At 37.9% G+C, this 20,000-nt stretch overlaps 1 long non-coding RNA gene and 3 pseudogenes across 3 annotated transcripts in view; 1 reads left to right on the top strand and 3 right to left on the bottom strand.

Annotated features, from left to right (window-relative positions):
• Nucleotides 1-2,433: 2,433 nt before the first annotated feature.
• Nucleotides 2,434-20,000, bottom strand: part of LOC137967880 (uncharacterized) — a 48,027-nt gene continuing 30,460 nt past the window's right edge. For all 3 annotated transcript variants that reach the window (XR_011116595.1, XR_011116596.1, XR_011116594.1), the window contains 2 exons: nt 4,692-4,851; nt 2,434-3,735 (listed from right to left, as the gene is read on the bottom strand). This is a non-coding gene — a long non-coding RNA (uncharacterized lncRNA). The remainder of the gene's footprint in view (nt 3,736-4,691; nt 4,852-20,000) is intronic.
• LOC137967518 (uncharacterized) lies at nt 5,169-6,406 on the bottom strand (annotated as a pseudogene).
• Nucleotides 6,772-7,771, top strand: LOC137968121 (uncharacterized; annotated as a pseudogene).
• The window catches only part of LOC137967516 (uncharacterized), a 1,775-nt pseudogene continuing 214 nt past the window's right edge, over nt 18,440-20,000 (bottom strand).

The raw sequence follows: 20,000 nt of genomic DNA, 5'->3' as shown, positions 1-20,000 counted from the left end.
CACTGTGCTTTTGTAATGAACTAGGGACTTGGATTTTCAGTTCAGTCACATCCAAAATCACAATATTGTTGGGATACTTCTTGATAAATTCCTCCGGAGAATGCTTTATAATTAGATCCCTATGTGGCCATATTTTGAGACTGCCAATTACATTGTAAACAAAATTACGCCAGGTAAGATTTATGTTATTGACAGTACTCTTGGATACACAAAACCTCTCTGCTAAATCAATGTTGGACAATCCCACTCTCAGCTTCATCAGTAACATGAGAAACTCGTCCTCCACTGAAAGCTTGTGTGCAGAGGGTCTTCTCATTGTTGATACCCTTCCAAAGCCATCATTCTCTCCTTCAGTTTCACCTTCCTCGAACAGTTTTGCTCGATTTTCCAGCTTCGCTATCCCAGTAAATCAAATTTATTTGGTCAATTTAGGTACGTTCATGAAGTCAACATAGGAATTGAAACCAGTGAAATGTGTGAAAAGCTTCTCTTAAGCACTTTGATAGCAAATGGTAAACAGAAAAGCTGTGTAGACATGGTATCCTGTGATATAAATTCATTATTTCATCAAAGAAATCATCCTCTTGCATTTGAGTCTTGCATGAAGTCAAAGTTAGCCCAGACAGAGTTAAAGCATCCTCACCTTCGCCCTCTGATGCAGTGTCAGTCGCTTCTTCTTCCTCTTGCCTACTAGTGTTCAGCTTTTCTACCGCAGACCTTGGCACAGTTTCTGGACTTTCTTCACTCCAAGCGAATATAGAAGGGACTGCGTCACATTTTAATCTGTGTTTTTCGCGTCAGGATTGATAAAATCCTCAGGGCAAAAGTGCTCGCTGCGAATGTTCACATGCTTGTTCACATTAAAATAATTGGGATTTCTTTGCATTTTCGTGATCCACGTCTTCAATAAAGCCGTGTTACCGAGAGGAAGCCCGTGGAAAGAAATATCTGGACGTTTATCAGAGATATTTTCACAATCTCCAGCGCAGCAAAAGTGCAGCATTTTTTCGGGGGCAATTTCCATGTGTGAACCGAAATATGTTTGTTTTGATTCAACACGCATTTCAAGTCCTGTGATCGTGGCTCCTGAGTTCGGCGTTTGTGTCTATTAAAACCAAGACCAACTAACATCCAAGCCAAAAAATTTTCGCGGAAAAATCACGAGGTAAGGTATCATGCAAATGAAGATACCTGATGCTATCAAGTGACGTGCTCATAATTCTTTGTCTCTCTTTGTACATCGCCTGTGATACAGAATTATTTGACAAACATATTAAACCTTGAGAATAACCAGAATGAGTGCTCTTCTTGAGTGAAAAAATAAATAACAAATCCAAGGAACTCTTGCATTGACCTTGATTTTAAACAGTATCACCTACTGCAGGATTCCATCATGACTCTTTGCACACCTTACTACCTCTCACGTTCCTTTGGAGTAGAAATGTAGTTAAGACATCTCCAGTGAGCTTTCAGATTTATTTTCCAGCCATAAGACGGAGATATTTTTGAATTTCGAAACATTTTGTCATTTCTTCATCTGAAAAACATTTCCCGTTCCCAGAGCTGCGATCCTCTTGGCCAGCCGCGCCGATCAAGAGCTCTGGCTGGTTCCAATTCAACAGTCCAGACCACATTGGTGGGAGGCGGGTGCTCTCACGACTGCACCACCCCTGCTCCCTGACTGACTGGATCAAATCTGTATATTTGAGCCAGTAGTCAATTTACTCTGTAACTGTTGTACTTCAAAGTCAAGATTCCAACCTAAATATGATGCCCATTAATTTCCTTTGTATTTTAAACCAATTGATCATGAATAATGGTGTTGGGGAACAAATCTCAATTAAAATTTAGCTACATACAGGATGACATCATTTAAGTTGCCTGAATTTCACTTATAATATTAATTAGGTGTTGACATATTAATAGAAAATATATATCATTGGACACCTTGTTCTTAGATCTTGGCACTAGCAAAACTGAGGAACCATATCACTCTTTTTGCACAGCTTCTTGCACTGGTCGTTGACATCCCTAAGGATAACTGCCTTAACTGCATCTCTAAAAACCATGTCTTGCATCACAATGTTTCAAAATTTGCTGAGGTTTTGTTCCACTATTAATCATTTTTGACAGTCGTTTGATATATTGACTGTTTCATTAAGTTAACACAAGATATCAAATATCATTAATAATTTTAATGTGAGTTTTAACACTGATTGGGCCCAAATATATTATTATTCATGGTCTTCATCTTCAGTTTCTTGGTTTGAGCAAATTTAATGAAAGTAATAAGATAAATGACTAACTTTGTTGTTCTAAAAGTTATCATATTATTATTACCAAAAACAGGTACACCGTATTTTACATGTGAATATCATTGCACATTATAAATTATACATACCTGTCAAGAATTCTCCCAACTGCCCTCGTGGTTAGATGAGGCTATGTAAACATAGAAAACGTCCTCTATTGCTTAACACAACAAAATTTAACTTTTTTATCGGTTACTATATCTCAAGAGGAGCACTTCCAGAAGGCAGTTTTCCATTAAGCACTGGCCATTGACGCAGATTCAACCAAACCTTTGCCTGTTGGGTGCATCTGGCAAAATATTCCAAAATGCATGTAGGGCTTCTTTTTTCTAGAGCAAACAGGGACAATCTGAATTATGTTGATTTCTCTTCACCTGACTAAACAGAACACTGTATGCAATCACTGTAACATGGAGACAATTTAGCATGTAACAGGGTCCCTCATGCATATTCCCAAGTATTGAGGTCTGTCGAAGAATAGGTTATTGGCTAAGCTCTTCTGACCTTATGATTTACCAGTTTAATATATAGATTTAGTCAAGCCTAAAAGCGGAGCTCCCGGGTTGTTTATTCTTACTGACTCTAGGATTAGTGAAAATAAAAGGCTTTGGAATTGTTCGCATTTTGGTTTTCCCGGATATTGCTTAATTATGTCAGTTTCTTCGCAAGACTTTTAAAAGAAAACAAACAAATCCTCAGCAAGCAAACGGAAAAGGAAAGAAGCCATTTCAGAGTCGACTGTCAAAAGCCAGCGAATAGGAATCAACGTACTATACCTTGTGATGACAGATCGTCTTTGTCGGTTTAAGGTCAAACAAGGAGTTTTATTGATGTACTTTATTCCACTTTATCTCTTAAAACAAGATCATTTCCATTTTGATGTATATTTCATTGAAACATGCCAGCTTGACTTAGAACCAGAATCGGCTAGAAAGGACAAACTTCAAACAAGATCTCCAAAAAATTACCTGCACATGCTCTAAACTAATTTCTGAAAACAAAAGCTGGTGATATTTCTCCCTACTTTTACGAGAACTCATTCAGATTACATGTTTCTAACATAAGGGCAAAATTTTCTTGTCACTGTCAAGGCACATGGAAGAACAATTAGACAAACGGAGTGAAATGGTCAGCAGTTGTCATGCAAGCATGGCGTGTAATTCTTAGCACTGTTAATTTTACTCTGATAGTCAATTTTTTTCGTTATTTCCTGACTACCTATTGTACCAGAATGGTAAACTGATAAGATGGAGCAAGACAAAACTAAAATGGAGGCGATTCTGAGATCTATTTTGGATGAAATTTTAGAATCCAAACTGACGGCCATCTTGACATCCATCTTGGAGGCAAAGTTGAAGGTTGTGAAGAATCGATGACCTTCTTCAATACATCTTTTGAAACAATGAAAGTGAAGATGGATAGCCTGGAGAAACAAACGAAGATTTTAGCTCAAGAAAACGATCGGTTGAGAAGTGATTCTGCGAATAAATGAAAAAAGAAATTAGCGATTTATGTTCCTCCATCGATGGAGAGAGTTTTTTTTAATTTTTTTATTATTTTTTTATTTTATTTTATTTTTATTTTTTAATGACAATAGATCTTACAATACTGAATGATACAATACATTACAATACTGCTTACTTACACTAATAGCAATACAATATATCACTTACGGCTAATTACATAAATTACTTATGGTAAGATTTTTCTCGTTAATTTTGCAAATATATATGTATCTCTTTATTAGTAAGATAAGCAGATCCAGTTGATGTCGGAGGTCATTACTGATAGCACGAGGGGGATAATGCTGAAGTAAAATTTCGTCAAACAATAAATTTATGTGAGTGCTACTCGGAGTATTCAACCACGATAAGATTTCTTGATAGAATTGAACACTCATAGGGCACTCCAAAAATGTGCTCTAATGAATCAGGATTTTTACATTGAAAGCATAGGTCATCATTTCAAATTGCTTGAGCTCCTTATTAGTGACTAAAATTCTGTGGAAAGCCTTATAACCAAATTCTCTTAGCTTTTTGTCACTCGTCGTTTTGTAAATTTAGTGCAAGATCTGCTTCCAACTAGAATCAAAGTTCGGAAAACGTCTACACCATCTTTTAACAGCGGTAGGCTCTGTCCTAATCTTCTCCTGAACTAATTTGTAATAGTCTTTACATTTACATTTAGTTAAAGAAATAGCTTTGTTTTTAGACAGATGAAAAATATCCCATTCCTCAAATTTATTTCTGTTTGTCACAGCAGTTGCCTGTGCTTTTCTCTTCAAATAATTTGGAATTGCAGCCATAAGTTGGAAATATTTTAAGTAATTTAGTTGCACATTATATTTCCTTTGCATATTTTCCAAAGATAAGAACTTACCGTCTTTGTTTAATAAATCCTGTACGAAATAAATTCCTTTCTCAAACAAATATCTCCAAACAATAGATTGCGCTCTATTGTAATTTCTTTATAGTTCCAAAGAATAAACTCCCTATTGCAAACATCAGGATAGCCACTGCATAATTCCTTGAAATACTCACTATAAAAAAGAGACAATTTCTTGTCAAAGTGCTTACAGTCATAATTGCATTTCAATAGGAATGGTAATCCTCCATATTTGTTAAAATAACTATTAGGAATAGCTTGCCAGGTCTCATTTGTACAACAACAAAACAACAACCATCTATTTATTTGCCAAATTAGAAAACGTTTATATAACAGAGTAAATTAATTTGATCAGGCAAAAAACCACTCAGAATAGTTAAACTAAACGAGCTGAGTAGTTTCAATAAATTATTGCTTGCATTTTCTGGGTTGTAACACACACACAACTAATAGAATAGACAAGAGGATAAATCATGAAATAATGAAATAAATAAATCTAACTAATCTAAGGGAAATACATTTAGAGAAAAAAATGTCAGCGAGTAAGTTGTCGCAGGGATCACCAGGGTAACATTTCCACCAGTTGAATTCGTTGAGGTAACTTGGAAGTTTGCTTTTTAGTGTCCTGCTCATGGCCTTCAACTTTTTCTTGATTTGACTCCATACTCCTTCTATCGTGTTCGAGTGGGCGCCTGTGAAAGGGTCAACAAAGTTCTCTGAATTGTTAACCATGACATGGATGTAGCGGAGACTGTTCAGGTTGAAGTACAGAGAAAACTTGTCCCAGATAATGACAAATTGCTGTACCAGACCAGCCGCAAAGGTTTCTCTCATTCTGTTGGTACTCGAAACGCTAGAGCTCGGCCAGTGCCTCTTTCAACCATGCTGAAAACCCATGTGCCTCCACTGATCCGCCTGCGGTTGTACTTAAGTTTGTGGCCAAACATAGATTTGTACCTACCGTCTTTCCTCTGCCACCCAGTTTAACGTTGGCGTGTAGAATTTTCAGGGAGCAGATGTCGCGGAGTCTCTGAAGTGTGGCGATGACCGTATGGAGCGAAAACCTGGTTAGTAGCGATACTTTCTTGTTGGACTCGTCAATCGACCACAAGAAGATGATATACAGCCAGTCCGAAAGTGGGATTTTGGAATCCTCAAAAAAAGAACTAGCTCTGATCGACCTTCATTTTCTGCACTGGTTCACTGGACATTCCCAGTGATAGCCCTCATCTGAGTTATTATCTCGTAAACCCATTTGGTTTCCACAAGAGCACCTACGCCTAGCAGCCAGCAAGCCACGATTCACAAGAAACGTTAAAATTGCATGGCAGCTTTGGATCAAAGTAAGAAGCTCGTGATGATGCATGATGAAATGAGTTAATTCACTTTTCTAATCAGCCTTTAACCAATGACAACATTAATCAAATTGGGCCAATAAGATGTGTTAATTGTTAACCAATCAAGTTATTTTTATTGTTTACTTGATCCAAATGATAGCATATAAAAAGTCTTTAGTTTAAAGGGTTATCAATTGCATAAACAATATTAAGTTAACAATGTCAATCGTGGACCATCAAGAGCATGATCGTGTTATCCGTTAACATGCTGGCTCAGTAAAAGAGTTACTGCAGAACAAGACTTCGGCGCTACCTTCCAGTCATGGCTAACCTGCGGCGTGAGGGGAAGCTGTTGTATACAGAATGAATCATGGTAGTCCTAGGAAACCCCAGAATCTTACCTTACAAGATCTTACAGCAGTGGAAAAATAGATAATACAGACTTGTTGATTTTACGAAATATTTCAATGAACTCTAACTTAGTTAACGGAAATGCGAGAAAGACTTAGAAGACTATTTTTGTTTCGGACATAGCTGCTGGAACAATCAAATTAATTTGAGGACTTAGTGGCACAGTGTCCTTCCTTCGCACCCTCGGATGTCTCTACGACAGTTTTGGAATTGGTGCTCAAACGATGACTGCTGTGGAATTAACTCTTCAAGATGCTGTGAACAATGTTTCATCTGTGAATGAATATATAAGTAACACAGTTGCTGAAGTAAAACAGTACTACAATATGAAAAAAATGGCAACAACAGATGGCCCGAAAGGAACTGTCTAAAAAAACCACAGGTATCGTTTGAACTCCTAGAACAAGGGATGAGACGGCTGCAAGATAACGTAAAAATAATAAATGAGGACTATCTTGGTGACATTGACCTACAAACGTTACTAACAACTCGGGTTGAGAACCTTCATTCAGTCTCTCACTTCAAAAACGAGACTTTCACCGCTCTGCAGTATACCCAAGACTTTGGCACAATTTCAAAGGAATCTTTAAAAAGAACAACGAAGTGGGGTGCCAAATACTTCACACACGAGAAATCCTACCATCCGGTTTCAATATCCAGTTTGGAGTTGGAAGATTTAAAGGGGATGAAACCTCCTCCAGCCCCAGATTGAAACGGCTATGAAGGAGTTGGTTGACAGATATCGTCCCGCCAGGCAAAAACTGTTCACAACAAAACCACGAAAGACAAAGTAGGAACTCTACCGCCAGCAGTTTATTCCAGTCAACCTTCATCCAAGAGGATGCTCAAGACGATTCAGTGACAGAAAATAGAGAAGCAATCCAGCAAAATACACGTGTGCCCCCAGCTGCAGATCGCGATCGTGTCGTGACCTGAATCACATTTGTGGCCAATAGCGAGGTTGTAAATGTGGCTGTTGGTGATATGACTGATCTACCTGTGCAAGAGGATGAATACGACACCAATGTAGAGGATGATACCCCACCTGACATAACATTCAGCAGACCTAGTCGTGCCATCTACGATTAGTTTTGCCTTGATCGGTAGGAACTTCTGGACAATCAGGTATGGCATATATCCATGACCTTTTGACAAGGAAGGAATTTTATTAATCTGGCATATTTGTTGAGCATTGTATCCAATTTAAATGAAAAAGATTCTGTTTTATATATGGTGAATGAAAAAGAGTGAAGAACAAACTCGTACCTTTACACTGTAAACATGCATCTTTCACATGTAAGAGGCATGTGAGTATTACAACGAAAATATAGTGAAAAATTGTCGGAATTCTCCTTGGACAACTTCGGTAGTCTTCAGACAACTTTGGTAGTCTTCGGCTATCTTCGAGAAGCTTCAGAAATCTTCCCAAATGATCAGAAATCGTCGGAAGTGGCCGAAAACGTCTTGATATACTGAACAAAATAACATTGCCCTTTTTGGAGCCGTTTTTATTTCCTTCTGGATAAAATTTACTGTTACAGAGAATTTTTTATTGTTAGTGTTAAAATGCCTAAAATGTGGTATCAGAGTTTCCTCTATTCAAGACAACAACATGTTGTTAGCTATAACTTTTTAGGACATTGGAAATCTGTCAATAGAGGAACCACACAAGGTAGTGTAAGCATACCATATGTTTTTAATATGCTTTTGAATGACTTGGAGATTTTTTTTAATGGTTGCCCTGTTCTTTTTAAATATGCAGATGATTCCACTATAGTTTCGCCTATCACTAGGAACCGCGACTCGTCTGCCAACTTAGCAGGACAGTTCTTAACCTGGTGTAAAGACAGTAAAATGGTCTGCAACCCTTGTAAATGTAAAGAGTTGGTTGTTAGAAAGAAAAATGACAATGAACTGTACTCTCCGATTAACAACATTCCTCAATGAAATAGCTTCGTTTTAATAGGAGTAACTCGAAAGAGTGATGGGAAATTTAATGAGCATGTAAGAACCAAGCTTGTCAGAGCAAACAAGTGTTTACATGTTCCACAAACACTATGAAAGGAACACTACTCTCAGGCAGAGATGTATCACCCTTTTATATCTATTGTTTTACCTAATTTTAGCGATGAACTTTTAGTCTATGGGGCATCGGAGTCCGATCTTGCAGTTATAAACAGTTTTCTAGACCGATGCCATAAACGCTGTTTCATTTTATTTCCAGTTTTTATCAAGAACCTTTCAAATAAACAAGACCAAATCATTTAAAGAAATCAATATCAATGGATTGCCACCTTCTGAAAGATATCATTCCTGTCCAGAACACTTATGTACATAATCTTAGGAAAAAAGGCTGCGCATGCCCGAAAATTAATACAGAGCGTTTTATGAACACCTTTGTAAATAGGTTGATTTTTAAGCTCTCTTAATTGCAGTGACATCCTCTTTTAATATTTATATATAAGTAGATATTTTTATCATAGTTTTTATCTTCGGAATTATTGTAACATAAGATATGTAGTCTTATCTTTTGATGAAATAAAGACTGGTTATTATGACAGTTTATTAACAACTCTATGCACTATTTACAATGACATCATAGGGCACGAAGCATAGCCTATGAGTCCAGGAGGTACAAAGAAACTATATCCACTTTAAGAAATAGAAAAAATATATAATATATATACCGGTATAAATAAAAATAAAATAAAATAAAAAACCTTTAACATAAGAAGAAACAAATAAAAATCCTATAATATTACACAGATATTAGAATTCCTATATTTCTACAATTACATTCAATTCAGTCATAGTTCATCAATTCAAAACTTTAAATGTCCTGGTAATATTCAATGACCTGGAAATCATGCTCCTCTGCATCTTCTTTAGAACCTTTCATGCTTTATCCCCAACGATACCAATGATGTCTCTCTCGACTTCCTCACCCTAACCTCCCAAAACATCCATTATTATCATTATTATTATTATTATTATTATTATTATTATTACTGCTACTATTCCTACTACTCCTACTACTACTCCTACTACTACCACTACCACTACCACTACCACTACCACTACCACTACCACTACCACTACCACTACCACTACCACTACCACTACCACTACCACTACCACTACCACCAGGGTGATCTGATGTCAGTCACATTGAATTTTGGCCACTACAAAGAAACACTTGGAAAATAAGACTTTTCGCAAATCTTGTGGATAAGAACTAGAACTTCCTTTCCTTCCAGCAGAGAAGCCATTGTATCGCTTTGCTCAACCTTTCATTATGTAAAGTTACAGGAAAATTGCAACCTTCTATGACTTTCTCATATGCTTTTCTGACCAACTGATCTCTGCGAAGCAAAGTGGCTTTCTCATCGTCAGAGCTTGTCGGTGCGGACATCACCAAGTTATTTGGACGCAACATTCAAAATTCAAAGTCATGCAGGCAGGCTCTCATTCTATCCTTAACCCCAGTCCCTCTGAGAGCCTGCTTGCAGGCTAAAATCTATTAAGCAGCCAATACAAGAAGTACATGATCCACCTGACACCACTACAAAAAAGTAAGAAGAGCCACTCTCATCAGGTTCCAGTGATGGTTACCACACTCACTTCCGAAGATCGGTTCACAGGCCAGAGAAATTAGGATTTGACAAATGATTATTAATCAAATGACATTTAAACATTGGTGGATTAAGACAAAATTTTGGCATGGCTTTTGTTGTTGTTATAATGTTTAAATTTCAAATAATGGTGATCATTTTTTTAAAAGGGGAAGTTGAAGTATACATTTGTGTCCATCTTGCGTTTTGTAACGACATCACATTTCGGTGTCATGTAATTAACTATAATTTGCATCGGACCATGTGAGTTAATGTAGGACAAATAAAATGTGGTGTGTTCAGTGAAAAGGTCTGATTCTCTTTGTTGGATATAGATCAGGTTCCAAAAATAGCACTCTGATACAAATCTGCAAACTATGTATTATATTGTCTATCTCGTTGGCACTTAGCGATAGCTATTACTAGTAATTAGCTTGTAGTGATAGTTGCTCAAATTTCCACTTTTTGGTGAACTCACAGTTTTAGATGCATTAGCATTGTTAATATTTGTTTTTTTAACCTTAGCATTTGAATTAAGGTTTCCCGCACTGCAGTCTGCACAAACCCAAGTCAAATGGCACAGCCATTTGTTTGGTACTGCTGTGAGTTTGAGGCAGGAAAAGTGGTATGATGAAATAGGGCATGCTGTACTGGAGCAATCAACAACAGCCTCCCCTGTTTCACTCCTGCAAAAACATACTGCTTCAGGATCAACCTGTTTTAGGGTGAGGTCACGTTTCTGTGTGTACCAGTGCCCTAGAATTTCAGGCAACAAGCCAAATGTCCGAAAATTGGTAAGTTTAGGAACCACAGTGTCCCAGTAATCTTGGTCAGGGACTAAATACCCTTAGACACAAACAGTTGATGTTGTCCTTTACGCTACAAACAATGAGGTCATTGTACTTCTTCCCAGTTGTAAAGAGTTGCTGTTGCACTTGGTAATAACATTGATGGTCTTCCTTGATTGTCATATTCAAACACGATCTTTGCTCAGTCAAGTATTCTTGAAAATCCAATTCCTTTAAGCAGTAGCGACATTTAATCTCCCCACACCCCTCACCACAACAATCAGAGCTGCAGAGAAAATGTGATGTGGCATGCAGCCATGGATACTGCTGATTCACATGGCTCGCCTTCATTGTTAAAACATATGTAGCAAGGGCTTCTTTTTCATGCTTGCAGCCATGTTCAGAAGCAGCATTGCTAAACTTGAAAATTTCGGGATAGCAGATTGTTTTAATTAAGGAATGGGAGGGCTGAGCTTGGTTGGTTTGACATACTTGCTTACTTATGGAAGCCATGATTCTTCCTGCACAATGTAGAAAATAAGTACTTCAACTTCATCGCTTTCTGGTGTCATCAACGAGTTTTGCTTGTTCAGTAGTTATTTCAATGTTTACTTTTGCACAGGCCTCCAGCAGTTTACTGTATTGCATGTTCAAATACTTCTTGGCAAAGAGATGTGGGACAGTTTTAACAGTTTTGTTCTTTGCAACAAAGGTCGCAGAGTAAGGATAGATTAAGCTAAGTGCAACTGGCTTGCTCGTACATGTGCTCAGCTTTTTATAGAAGGAGTTTAACTTGGCCTCGCTGGGAGCTAGAATTTCCTTTTTTCAAATTTTCTGAGACTAAAACTGAAGCATTTTCGTTGAGGTTTTCTACTTTCTCATCTAGTTTTCGCATCAAGACCTAAAGGTGATATCTTGCACTTCAGCAAATGGTATGTCTTTGTTGTAAGTTGGTGCAATCCAGGTACAGTTTTCATTGGTACACCCCAGCTGTCCTCTAAATCTGTGAAAAGTTTCAACATAAAACAGTACGCTAGCAATGTGCGAACAGCTGTCTCCTTGGCCAGCCATACAACCTTGGCAATGTGCACTTAGAATTTTGCTGTCACCCTCTGGGATGATCCACAAAAGAACAGTTGGGTCGTTCATCCTCTGCGAGTGGAGAACGTTTCCCAGAACAACATGCTTAACCCTGGACACTCCCTACAACCAATCAAAAAGCTCAGATTTCCCCAACAGAGAAATAATTAAAAAATTGACCATTTTGATTGGTTAACTGATTTCGCAAAAACTCGAGCACAATTTTGAGGTTGCAGAGCCATGTAAATGCGATAATTTTTGGCACAATGCTAGCAAAATTAGCAACTTTTCACAAGCCCAAGGCTGGGAGGCGAGTGACCTTTGGAAGTGGGAGAAATTCGGCTAAATTCTGGAGGCACTTGGCCGTGAGAGGTCTTATGTTGTATGTGATGACACTTCGGATCTGAAGGGGAAATTGAAGCATGCCAATGACGCAAGAAATTATGCGTAGTAGCGTTGTGCAATGCAAAACCAGGGGATCACCTCAAATAAGCTATGGTCGTGCGATTTGATACATAATACGTCCTATTGAAATGAAGTCATTAGAAAATGCAAATTTGCTGTCTGTGTACAAAAGTAAGACATAATAGATAAACAATGGATGTTCAGATTGCGGTTTTCACCTGGTACCCAGCTGTATTTTGAAGGCAAAATGAAGTCTTGAACTAAGCTACCATGACTGTTCACGTCTCCAATTATGATGCTAATTAATAGTGACTGCAATATACTGGTTTGCGTTAGAGGAAGGAAAAGGAATGTATTGCGTACTTTGTCGAAAGCACAATGCCGCCAATCCCTTGAATACGGCCAAGAAGTTCGATGTGGATGCTTCAGTCAAATACAAACGCAAAACTCTTGAAGAACATGCTTGTTCAGCTCAACATGTTTTTGAGGCTGAACCAATAAGCATAGAGAGTATACTTCTCAGAAACAGATTGACAGGTGAGAGCAGACCAAAGACAAGCTCTATGATGACGTCTTTTTGAGCATGTACTGGATTGCTAAGGAGGAACTTCCCAACTGCAAATTTGATAGACCTATTTAATTGATAAAATTACTTAAGCTGCCTGATATCGAGCAATTCGACCACAACTCTAGAGGTTCCATGTTTCTCCTTCTTGGAGAAACAGTAAGAGAGCAAGTTCTTCAGAAGTAGGCAATGCTAATTTCTTCAGCATACTTTGTGATGAAGTATGCGACATCTCAAAAGAAATGCATCGAAATTGCAGTATGTTGACCAAGATTCTGGGAAAGCAGATGTCAAACTCCTTGAAATCGATAATGTACTAGAATAGTATAATTCTGCCAATGCAGATTCGATCAAAAGTGTGTTAGTAAAACCGATTGCATCAGTAAGGCTAGAGAAGAGTAAAGATAACAGGTCTTGCCACAGATGGCTGTATGGAAAGAGAAACAGAGTGCCTGTTAAGATGCTCCAGGAATGCAAGGGAGCTGTGATTCGTTTGTGCATGAGTAAGATTTTTTTGTCTCTTTGACATTTCCTGACGAAGTAAGATTACACTTCAAAGTTAACTTCGATGCTTACAAGTTCACTTTTCTTCTTGCATCAAGTCCTTTATCGGGTCTTTCTACAGGCACCGGAAAGCATTGTGCTTTTGGTCACTTGGGATTAGTCTTTATTTGGAGTTTCCTTTGTTTTGTTTCTTTCGTTTTTTGTAATTTCTGCTCCAGTACTTGCAGAAGCTGCACTTTCTCTCCACTTAGACAAACATTTAAGCTGTCTTATCACGAGTTATTAATACAACTCATGCCAAGTCCTGGTGTTAACCTCTGGAACTGTCATAAATTGGATGTCCAACGCACCAGTAAAGTCAGCAAATGCATTCGAATTGTCATTGTTGACCAACGCCATTTTGGATTTGATTGCACAGCCATATATGGAAGGTAAATGTAGGTCCCAGTCTGGAACGTTTCTTTGGTTTTTTACTATTTTATTTATACAACACATTACAGGAGGACAAAAAAACTACTCGAGTACTAGGACTTTACACACAAATGAACAATGAAGAAATCATATTGATAATCCTATAATTCTACTCAGCTTTTGTTGACCATTTGATGCGCTGATTACATATACGGTGGGAAGGTCCCAGTCTTTGGTCGTAACACTCAGGTGTACTTGACTAAATTATAAAGGGGTTCAAAAAATGCTGGAGGAAGATTTTCTTTTTTAAGAGATTTGATTCTCTGTAGCATGTAGGACGATAACATTGGCATAACCGTTCACAAGTTAATCTTCCTTCAAGCATACATCATTGGTTACTACGCTTACACAAGCATTTGCATCAAAACACGTGGAGACAGAGTGCCAAGAGATTATAATTATATATCTTTGTTTTACAAAACTTTATCAAAACGACCATTAGCACCACGACATGTTCATTTATCGTGGTCTTGTAATTATTTTGACTTTTTATTGCATTTTTGTTTTAAGGTGCTGAGCCATCCCAGTTTTCATGGAGCGTGCCAAAAAAGTCTCGAAAGGCTCCTCCAAAGCGAACCCAAAATAAATTAGCTTTAACTCAGGAAATGGATGTAATGGAGTCACTGAAGACTCAATAATCATACCAGCACCACCTGAAAATTTCCACAGTCAGCAGCAGTCAATGTTCAAATTCATTTGGTAACGATCTGGATCCAACCAAAGCCTCCAAAGCTAATCTTGTTGAACAACTACAGAGGCAGATTACATTACTGGAACTTAAGTTAGCTGATCGTGAAGAAAAGTTGGCAGAGATGGAAAAAGAGAATGAGATTTTGCTGGGGCGCCAATTTTCCTTCGACAAAATAAAGGCTGATAATTCAGGCATCCTATTTTACACTGGGTTTCCTTGCTATGAAGCAATGATAAGTTTTTTCAAGTATCTTGAGCCAAAATTGGCGAAAATGGAGTACTGGAAAAGAGAACACTTAGTGAGAGAGGCAGCCTCATCGAGAGGATGAAAATAAAAATAAGCCTGGACCTTCCAGGAAATTAACATTTCTTGATGATTTCTTTTAGTATTGATGCGACTGAAGGCTGGATTATTTGTCCAGGACCTTGCAGACAGGTTTGGTGTTAGTACAAGCCTTGTGTCCAAAATATGTATAACCTGGATCAATTTGTTGTACTTTGAACTCAGACCTTTTCCCTTTTCCATCACAAGAGTTGGTACGCAAAAACATGCCAGACGAATTTGACGAGTTTGCAACTAGAATAATTTTGGACTGTACAGAGATCTTTATTCAGCTCCCCTCTGCCATGCTTGCACAGCCCGAAACTTGGTCAGACTAAACAAATTGATGATGTGTAATGCACAGTATTTCTTAGGGTACAGGTGAGGTTTTCGAGGATAGGTGTAATGGCTTTAGCTGTTAGTGCTCATCAACATCGAGTTTTTTTTTCTCTGAGTAGTCTTTCCAACCCCTCCCTGGAGTTGATAATAGACCTTTAAAGAAAAATATAGTTTGAAAATAAAACATTGCTACAAAACAGCATACATTGACTTATGTTAACAAATTGTCTACTTTTCACTGAACGCTGTTAATGTGGAGTGTGGACCAAAGTAGGTTAACAAGGTGTTCTAATTTACATGTCTAGACTACAACCTTGAGCATTGTTTTTCTTTGCCCTGGTTAAATAGAAATTGTACATTTTATTACCTTAAAAACAATTAACCTTGAATCTATCTGAAGTGGAACAACATTGAGGGATATCAACTTGGTCCATTGTTAATTTGATTGTATATAATTTTCATTACTGATAATTACTTTCCGTTGTGTTTTAAATTTAAAAAAGGAAACTTTAGAAAAACTTAACAAAATATTGTTTATTATGGAAATAGGTGAAAGTAGTGAAACACATCTTTGTATGAGGTTAAACAGCTCATTACACAGATTTACTGTTTGTTTGCTATACTATTGTAGCTACCCATAGATAATTATATCCTATCCAAATGTTGACTTTTGATATGATTAAAAACGAATTAAAATGTAATTGTAAACATGTTATCATTGTTTGTTGTTGGTGGAAACCCTTGAAAACCTTTTTGTACCACGCAAAAACTACTAAAACCATAAAAAAGGAACTAAATTATAGTAAATGAATAAAGGGGTTGTTTCTAAAGAAACTGTGGTGCTGCGTCGGTGGGGAAGTAGTATACAAAAATTTGGTTTTATCAACAGAGTTGATGATGTAAATTGACCACCGTACAGAGATTCTTTTAGAATTTTTGTAAATTATAGTAAGCAGCTTTACCTTCCATCTCATTTTTTTCATTTGTAATTCGCACTCTGGTACAGACCCATACAGATACCAATAATTTTTAAATTTAACACAATAGTTGAATTTTGGTAACATGCTTTTATAGACAATATAAACATATCTGAAAAATATGCAGCTCACTACTGGAAAAATACATCAACAAACTCCATGTCCTTGTTTTTCATCCCAGCATTTCTTAGTTAGTTTCTTTCCTATCAAATCAGCTTGATGATTGGTGTCTCTTAGTGGAGGACACTGACACATACACAACAGAGCCCTAATGGTATCTCTGTCCCTTCTTTCTCCTGTGGTTGGATCAAGGGTTACATTCAGCTTACGTGAAATGGTGTCTCCTAAATCCAGACAAATATTATGGAGGACCATACATGCAAGTCTCATTGTTCTCAAATACTCCCGGCTATTTTCACACTTTCTTAACAGGATCCTCCATCGACCCTTCAGCTGCCCATAGGCACCCTCAGTTACCATTCTAGCCCTACTTAAACGATAATTAAAATACCTTTGTTCTTGGGAAAGGATTGCATTTGTATATAGTTTCATTAACCATGTCGAAAACTGAAATGCTGAGTCCCCCACTATAACTGGAGATACACATACTCCATCAATAATTTTCCCAATATTTGGAATTACTGTTGCTTGTTGCACTTTTTCCCAAGTCGTGAGAATTTCCTGGGAAACCACAACTTCCCCACATAAAACGGTACTTTGCATTTACTAGTGCCATTAAAACAATAGAATATCAGTTTTCAAAATTATAATACTCCTTCCTGGCCTCTGCTCCACCTTTAGGGCACTTAATCGGTATGTGGCAGCCATCTACATGTCGAAAACTGAAATGCTGAGTCCCCCACTATAACTGGAGATACACATACTCCATCAATAATTTTCCCAATATTTGGAATTACTGTTGCTTGTTGCACTTTTACCCAAGTCGTGAGAATTTCCTGGGAAACCACAACTTCCCCACATAAAACGGTACTTTGCATTTACTAGTGCCATTAAAACAATAGAATATCAGTTTTCAAAATTATAATACTCCTTCCTGGCCTCTGCTCCACCTTTAGGGCACTTAATCGGTATGTGGCAGCCATCTACACAAACCCCAACAGCATGGGAATTGCTACAGTTCCTCAAAATCCAGCATTTTCTCTTTGAACTCAGCCTCATCCTTTGGAAAATGATGGGTGACACACTCAGCCCAAAGATTTTTCATGATTGCCTCACAAACGTCCTGCACGATTGTTGAGACAGTGGATAGTCCAAAGCCAGTCATTTCTGAGATGGTATAAGATCTCCTCTCCCGAGATGGAATAGGCAGATACCTAGCCTACACTCAGGAGAAATCGGAATTTCTACAACAATTTGTCGTTGTAAATCACAACTGATTTTGTTCAGAATGTAGTGGAATGTAGCTCTTGAAATTCTAAAGGTCTTCTTACCACCATTCTAAATTTCTGTGTAGTCGACGACATGATCGTAATACACTTGCTTCTGAAGATATCAGCAAGATAGTGATCAAACAGCACATCAGGATCACTAATCTTCTTCTTCTAGCAATGGCATGGGTTAATAGTGCCTGCTGCAATTGTCGCCTCGCTCTCCTTGCAGCCTGGGCTTGTTTAAAAAACATAAAAGTACGCAAACGTTCATCAAATTCTCCATCAGGAACACAGTCCACCATTTTGGATTTATCCGTTATACCGCTGGTTCGTAATATTGTCCCTTTTGTAAACGCCCAGTAAAGGGCCTAGTAAAGTGAATTAAGCTCGACTATGGCTCGACGTTTGAAACCAAGTCGTGCCAATGTCGTGCTACAGTCAAGCCAAATTGAATTTAGTTCGGCACGACTTTAGCACGGCGTTTGAAACGGGCCTTAGTCTCTCTCCTGAGTGGCTCTTAGCTACTGTTGCTTAACTCGGGGTTCTGTTATTTTAAGTGGTAAGGAGTATTGGTACTCTCCCAACACTATATACCCATCACAAATTAAGTCTTAGTTTTATAAGTTTTTAACTGTAACTAATTTAACACCCAGCTGACATTTCAAGTATTGTCATTTCAAACTTTACTCAGTAGAAGTGCAAATTCATCCCGCAAGGTTATTTGCTTGTGTCATCAAGGTTCTTATGGATACATTCTTAGCACTGTTACATGAAAGGAAAAGTAATGCCTGTAGTAATAAATGATGTATATTTACTACACAATAGTAGTATATTTACTACACAATAACTGTTTACAATTGCCTTTGAAATTGCATTTTCAAACCGATACTTGTGCAGCAATATTGGCCATATGGCAACCAACCTCCATGCAGGTACAGAATCTTACCCCGCTGCACTCATCTGGTAATGAGCTCAGGGAAAAGAGCACGTCCGCAAAAGAAATCTATCTTTGGCAGGGAGTCACTGATCCAAGAGTTGTCCAAGTAAATTTTCTCCACAAATAGTGGTCTACTCTGTCCAAAGTATACTATAAGAATTATGCCTTTAAGATTCAAGTTTGTACATAATAATCATGATTTCGTTTTAACCTTACAGTTACATCGGCAAGTTTCTCCAGAAAAAAGGTTTATTTTGGCAGGCTTCTTCAATAGTCATGCCTGCTTTTCTTAAAGGGGATTTAACTTCCATTCCCCATTTTCGTGTGTATCCTTAATGGTTACAATCCTGTCTAGGCTTGCCCCCAGGTATGGCTTGTCCTTGGACACCAGTAGCCCAGTTTCCTCAACAGTAACATCAATGCCATCCTTTTTCATTTCCTTGCGGATATAAAGGTGCACTGCCTTTAATTCACTTTCCATGTCATATTGAGTAGCATCTGTTGTAAAATTCGAGTAAAGGATTGATTTCAACTTATTTGAAGGTTCCACCTTGTTCTTAGCTGCTTTTCCAAAGTTTAAAGTTGCCAAAAGATATTTTCTTTTTTCAAACCAAAGATTGTTTATGTTTTGTCCTCGAGTTGTTCTCTCTGTTTCATCTATCTCTTCTTGGGTGATTGTTAAGCCGGAAACATAGGAATCAATCATAGATTTCAAGTGCTCAGTAGCAATATCGTAACTGTCTGTAAAAGGCAGAGACTCTTGTGCCTCGTTTGTCTCTTCAGAGTCTGACTCCTCTACACAGTTTGACTTCATGTCATGGAACAAAAAAAAGAGCTGACAGGGGGACAATTTTGACTGTTTTTCTCTCTTGTTTGCTGATTTGGTGATCTTGGATCAAATTTTATAGCCTTTGACTGAAGACGAATATTTTTCTCACCAAATCGTATCTTTCTGATTAGCACTTGGTCAAGAGGTTTAGCAGCAACACTTTGGTTGCGGGGTACAACCCACACAGACAGCGGCAATGTAAATGACAAAGGCTCGGCATGTTTTTGTAATCCCCTTCTCATAAAATCTTCAATCGCAAACAACACTCCCCCAACATGGTTACATTTACCTTTTCCGGATAAACCAAGTGCACGCCGCTCGCAAAATGTTGCTCTGAGGTGAAAACTCCATAACAACTCTTTACGGATTCTTTTTCATTGAAGGAACTATGCTGGCTTTCACGTAGGTCTGGCCTTGAAAGACTTTGCTTTCCAGTTGTTTGACATTTCCTTCAAAGAAATATTGGTATGATTTTAGCTTTTTGTAATGTGTGCCAATCAACAAAATATGGCAGTACTTGCGTGTAGACACGACAAGGTAATCGAAGAGCTGAATGAAGTTCAGTTCTAGAAGCTGTTGCACGTCTGTTGACCATCCAAGAGCTGAGATTTGTCTCATTACTTCGTCGTATTTGAAATGGCCACTG

The sequence above is a fragment of the Montipora foliosa genome, chromosome 8 (assembly GCF_036669935.1).
Source record: "Montipora foliosa isolate CH-2021 chromosome 8, ASM3666993v2, whole genome shotgun sequence".
NCBI lineage: Eukaryota > Metazoa > Cnidaria > Anthozoa > Scleractinia > Acroporidae > Montipora > Montipora foliosa.
Note: the sequence above shows the minus strand (reverse complement) of the source record. Positions and strands in the feature narration are given on the sequence as shown.